Source organism: Nicotiana attenuata, chromosome 1, assembly GCF_001879085.1.
Source record: "Nicotiana attenuata strain UT chromosome 1, NIATTr2, whole genome shotgun sequence".
Classification (NCBI taxonomy): domain Eukaryota; kingdom Viridiplantae; phylum Streptophyta; class Magnoliopsida; order Solanales; family Solanaceae; genus Nicotiana; species Nicotiana attenuata.
This window is the reverse complement of record NC_031989.1, coordinates 24,077,017-24,083,598: the sequence shown is the minus strand read 5'-3', so window position 1 is coordinate 24,083,598 and position 6,582 is coordinate 24,077,017.

The following is a 6,582-nucleotide window of genomic DNA, read 5'->3' as shown; positions in this document are numbered from 1 at the left end:
CGGGTGAGTTTCGGGTGGTTAACGGATCAATTTTTTGACTTTGGACTTGGCGGTTTTGCTGGTTTTTGTTGCAGAGATTTTTGTTCATCGCGTTCGCGGAGGGTGCATCGCGTTCGCTAAGGGTGTTTTGTGTGATGATGATTTTGTTCTACGCGTTCGCAAAGGTGAGGACGCGAACACGAAGGTGCAAGCAACATGTGCATCGCGGACGCGTGATTGGGGTCGCGTTCGCGAAGAGGAGTGAGGTCGTTGGTCACCCCAGGCCCTTATGCTATGCGTTCGCAAGATTAGTATCGCGTTCGCGAAAGGGCTGGAATGGCGAAGCATCGCGTTCGCATGGCTGATTTCGCGTTCGCGAAAGGTATAGTGGCGAGGCAGTGTAAGTTGTGCTATGCGAACGCGAGAGTGAGGCCGCGTTCGCGAAGAAGGAAATAATATCTGGGGGAGAATGTTTAAAAGTGGGTTTCGCGACTTTTGGTCTATTTTCTCCATTGTTGAACAATTTTTGGAGATTTTGAGAAGGATTGAAGAGGGAATCGAAGGGAAACACTTGGAGGTAAGATTTTTGAACTCTATACTCAATCCTAATGTGATTTCTACCTAATTAATCATGGAATTTATGGAATTTAAGCCTAAAAATTGAAAGTTAGGGCTTGGAACTTGGAGACCTAAATCTAGGAATTTGAGGGGTCATTTGTGATCGGATGTTGATGTATTTGATATGTATGAACTCGTGAGAATGTAAGGATTCCTTTGATGTTAATTTTGTCGGACTCCGAGACGTGGGCCTGGAGGCCGGGTTTGGCCAATTTCGGGATTTTTGGTATAAATTGGATAATTTCGAGTGGGCTTTGTTCCCTTAGCATGTTTTGATGGTATAAACCTATTTTTGGATAGATTTGAGGCATCCGGAGGCCGATTCGAGAGGCAAAGGCATCGCGGGCTAGAATTTGGACCGGATTGGGGTAAGGAATGATTGTAAATACTGCTCTGAGGGTATGAAACCCTGGTTTTCACATCGTTGTGCTACTTTGAGGTGACGCACATGCTAGATGACGAGCGTGGGGTCGTGCACCGTTGGGGATTGTGACTTGGTCCATCCCGTACGACTATTAAGTCAAGTATTTTACTTGAAAACTATTGATATTATTGTGTTTGGGGCTAAATGCCGTGTCTGGGCCTTGTGCCGATTGTTTGGACCCTTAGGGGCTTTTACTACTATTTTCTCTCACTGTTTTGGTTTAATGTTTACACTCAGTCATGCTATGTTCTTACCGTTTTTATAACTCGGTTTTATTCACTCTTTTTGATTTCATAAATGATTTTGAGCCGAGTACTTGTTTTACTGTCTGCCCGAGGGGCTTGAGTGAGATCAGACTCAGTGAGGCCGAGGGCCTGTGTTGTGAGGATATCATGGGATCGGGCTGTGCGCCGCAGCATGTGGTACCGAATTGTGATATATGAGAGGCCGAGGGCCTGATTTATTATGCCACGAGGTGGTTTGTGATTGATATGAGGCCGAGAGCCTATTTGATTATGCCACGAGATGGCTTGATATTGCGCTTGGGCCGTAAGGGGCCCTCCCGGAGTCTGTACACCCTAGTGAGCGCGGGTACCCAGTGTGTGTGATGTGTTGTAGCCCGAGGGGTTGTTGTTGTTTCATATTGAAGCCCGAGGGGCTGTTCTTGATCTATGTTGCCCGAGGGGCGGTTCTTGATTCATGTTATGCCCGAGGGGCTGATTACGAGTGATTGTGAGGTAGCCCGAGGGGCTGGTTCTGTTGATATTATGTCCGAGGGGCTGTTTACGTTTCTATCATTCTTACTCACTATTTTATCACTCGTTTTGAAACTATGGAAAGTTGTTTTAAAAAGGATTTTACTGAAATTGAGCATGATTTACGAAGTAAATGATTTCTGTTCTATTTTGGAAATGTACTGCATTTGCTGTAGCGTTATGACGTGGCTTACATGTTTTCTTACTGCTCAGCTTTCATTTACTTTTATTACTTACTGAGTTGGTGTACTCACATTACTCCATGCACCTTGTGTGCAGATTCAGGTATTATTTTGAACCCATTAGCGGGTGTTGATTGCTCAGTGGCAGAGTCATTGGAGTTAGCAAGGTAGCTGCCCGACGTTCGCAGCACTGCTTTTCTCCCTCTTGTCTTCCTTAGACTGTATTTAGTACATTTTAGATTCTTAGTTGTGTTCAGACCTTAGTAGATGCTCGTGACTTGTGACACCCCGATGTCGGGCTTGTGTATTTATTCCGCACTATCCAATTAGACTTACATCATGAGATTGTTGATTAATAAATGGTATAAAAATGACTTTTATTGAATAATGGTTAATTCGGGAGTTGTGTCGGCTGGCCTAGTTTCACGATAGGCGTCATCACGATCGGGTCGGTTTAGGGTCGTGACAAAAGGGTAACACTGTTTTTTTATATTAATTTTAATAAATTAGTGGCTACTTTTGCTCAGCATTAAAAATGCTGGATAAAAAGTAAATACCACCTTAAAAAGTAGTTATCCCACGCAATTTTTACATAGTACCAGTCGGTTCGAAAGAGCCCACTTGGTAAGTTTGGTTTTATTTTTTTGATTTTTTAGTTTAATATTTCAATTGTGACTTCTTGATTATTAAACTATTTTTCAGAGCAATATATTAATTTCTTGACGAAATTGTATCTAATCCCCAAGAAAATGGGATAACGGCAGAAAGGTAGTGGTTGCTCTTGAGTCTTGACGCTTTAACACGGTAAAATGGGTTAACGAAGTAGAGGTGGCGCCACGGCATTAAGGCAGAAAACAAGGACGAGGTCACGGGGGTGTATATTACAAGTCAATTGAGTTAACTAGAGTAGGAAATAAGCTATTTTTTGTTTTCTCTTTTTCACTTGAAAATCAATGTCCCACAAAGTTTGGTTTAACTTTTAAGTCCTTCCTGTGACGTTATACATTCTCCTGCCCTTTACTGATTTACTAGTAAAAGACTAACCTAATGTTTTATTTTTATTTATAGCAAAAGCTATATTTCCCTTCATGATTATTTCACCCTAGTATGTGCTGCTACGTAGTAAAAAGTGGATGACAATATACTTTGAGGTTTTTATCCCGAATTAGCAGATGCAATGCATTCTCCTAAAACATGATTAGGATTTAAGAATGATTAATTATAGTTTTTAAAAATTTTAAAGCGAGATGGTAGAGAAGATGATGAAAATATACTTTGATAGTTTTATCCCTATTGAAGATATTGCATTCTTTTAAATCATGATTGGGATTTAAGAATGGATAATTATTGAGTTTTCAATTATAAAAAGGTAACTTAGGTAGATAATTATCATGATTCCAAAAAAAATTGAACCGGTATCTGTGTAATGGAATATATTTATTTGCACTGATTGCTTTGAAAATTTTGGAACCTGCGACCATCACGATGGAGTCAGGATTTCTTTGTTGAGCTCGAGTGAAATTATCATTGCGCATTCAACAAAGAGCTTAGACCAAATACATACACGTCCCCCTAAGCTTGTTCGATTATTTTATTTAGACACTTAAAGTTAAGCTAGTACATATTGAACACCTAAACTCCTCCAAAATATATCAATTAGATACATTTTGCTTCTACTCTCTTTGAGCGAATTGAGTACCGTGTTAAGAATGTGTCTAAATAAAATAATTGGACAAGTTTAAAGGATTGCTTATGCATTTGGCCAAAACATTATTGGTGTGTCAAAAGGAAGTATTTTGATCTTACTATTTTCCATCTTTTAATTGAAGTCTTATAACCATGGTTTTTGGAATACCAAATCATAGAATATGAGCTCTATTAACATGGTCAACGCAACTTGAAATGCTTTCACTAGTAAGTATAGAACTAACTTTGTATTTACATAAACACAGAAGGTTAACTGAAAGGAAATGCAATGTCAACTTAGAGACCTTACTAAAAATATATTCAACTAAAATTTTATATTCTAGTTGGTTTGTTTCATATATGTGAGCTAGAACAACTAGCAATTATTTTTATTGTAAGAATGAAGATTTTGGATTAAAAAAATTAGGACATTGGAAGGTTAACACATGAAAATTAGTAGGTATATATATAATAAAAATATTTCGAGAAAATTGTGTCGAAATACACCACTTAAAGTCATCTCCTTCGCCTCGCCAACGCATTGGAAAGGGTCACTTAAACATGAGCCTGTTTGGATGGGCTACCAGCTTTTAAGCACTTTTTAACTTTTAGTAGTGTTTGGCAACTAAAAAAAGAGCTTAAAAAAAGCTAAAATCTGCTTAAAAAAGCAAAAAGCAACAAGTTGGGTAAACCCAACTTTTTTCAAATTGGCTTAAAAGCCACCTTACTTTGACCAAGTATTTTACATTATTATCCCTCACAACTTTTCTTAATTCCGAAATTACCCTTCAGTAAAAAAACCCTAAAACACACGATATCTTTCTTTTCTCCCTTCTTGTTGCAGACTCCTTCTTCTTCCTAAGACTTGCGTTCTTCTTCCTCTTCTTGTTGCGGACTCTCCCCAACTTCAGCTCCAATTTGAAAGCCTCTTCAGTCCAGTAAGTTTAATCTTCCTGTTGAATGTCAATTCCTAGAGTGTTTTCAAAGTTTTGGATTAATTTTAATGGAGAACCCCTTTTTATTTGGCTTTTCCTTGGGTTTTGACCTGAATCTGTGAGTAAAATAAGTAAAAGAAATCAAATAAAAGTGGCAGAAATCAAAGAGCTTGGAGGTCAATTTACTGTATAGACGAGAAAACATCCAAAGTATCCAAAATAGACCATGAAAGTGAAAGTAGAAGCTTTTGTGTGATTTATCATCTTCACTATATGTGTGATATATATGCACCAGATCGAACTTGTCTTCACCGATAGGTGGTGGGAAATTGGAAATAGCTTTTGCAAGCCTATCTCTAATCTATCCAAATCTCGTGAACCATGTATGGAAACTTGGCATTTCCATAAGTTTTTGTTCTTTTGCTACCCTTCTTCTCTTTGTGTTTGCTTTTGAAGTTGAGAAATTTAGGTTTATGTGAGTCAAAAGAAAATGAGCATTGGTTCTAACTAATTTCAAGACCTAATTTATAAGACGAGAATTGTCTAAAATAGTGTAAGAAGACAACTACCATTCCCTTAGCAATTAATGAGAGACACTTCAGTTTGGAAGAGAATAAGAGGACATTTGAGTAAGCTTATAAGTTTCTTTTCCTAAGGATTTAATGACACTATGAGAGGAAAAACTATTCAACTAATTTGGATTCAAAGTCTAGTAAGTCAAACTCTTCCTAGTAAGCTTTCTTTAAGAATGCGATCCAGGAAGAAAATAAAGAATTAGCTTACATGCTAAGCATTTAGTGAGCAAAAGAAATATGTTCAGCTATTAGAAAAGGTATTTAAAAACAATGAGGGAAACCAACCAGCATGCTCTAACTCTTTTATAGCATTGGAGATGCACCTACCTGTAGGAAGAAATTAAATTTTGTGAGGCAGGTATATCAATATGTGTGTGTATATATATATATCAACTGCATTGCAATTCAAAAAGCTAGTTGTGGTTGGTTATATGAAATTATGAATCCTCTGAATCTATTAGACTACTTTTATGCATCAAATTACCATAATTGACCTTCTTTATTTGTGTTTCTGTACGGAGGTTTTAACTTAAAATAAGCTTTAAAGGCATTCTTTCTGTCAAACACCAGGCTCTTTTAGGCTCTCTTTATGCAACTTCAGTCTTAGCTTCTTAGTTGCTCTACTTTCTTCAGATTATTTACATTCAATTATGTCGGACAATGCTAAGTGGGACGACGATACACATATTATATTTATTGAGTTGTGTGAGCAAGAGGTTAGAAAGGAAAATAGACCAAACACTTATTTAAATAAAGATGGGTGGAAAAGTCTTGTTAACGAGTTCTGTAAGAAGACGGGAAAAGACTATGATAAAAAAAATGAAAAACCATTGGGATTACATGAAAGGCGAATGGACACTTTTAAGCAATTGATGAGAGGGGAGACGAGGTTTAGGATGGGATGCCACGAAAATACGATTATGGCAGATGATGATTGGTGGACCGAAAATTAAGGTACATCTTTCACATTATTATATGTGTAATTCTTATTTTTTTCATTGTTAATTTATCAGTTTGATTAAGTAGTTTTGATTTTCTCTTTACAGGAGAATTGAAAATATAAGAAATTTAGGAACAAAGATCTTTCGCTCATATGGTTTCGCTACGATGCACTGTTTGCTGATGTTGTTGCCACAGGAGAAAGAGCACGTGCAGCAAATCAAGAATAATCATCGGCCATTGGACTTAATCTCGATGAAGAAGGGATAAATGTTATTGATGATTGTGACAAAGAACACTTCACTTATCTTAATGATGAAATGAGCGATGAAAATGATGATCTACAGAATATAAATTCTGTTGTGTTTCCAGAGCCATCACTAAAAAGACAAAAATCAACTGATGGTGTTAGTAGCAGTAGTCAAGTAAGAAAGAGTAAGAAAAAAACAGCTGCAAACATTAATAAAAGAGGATATACACATCCTCTCA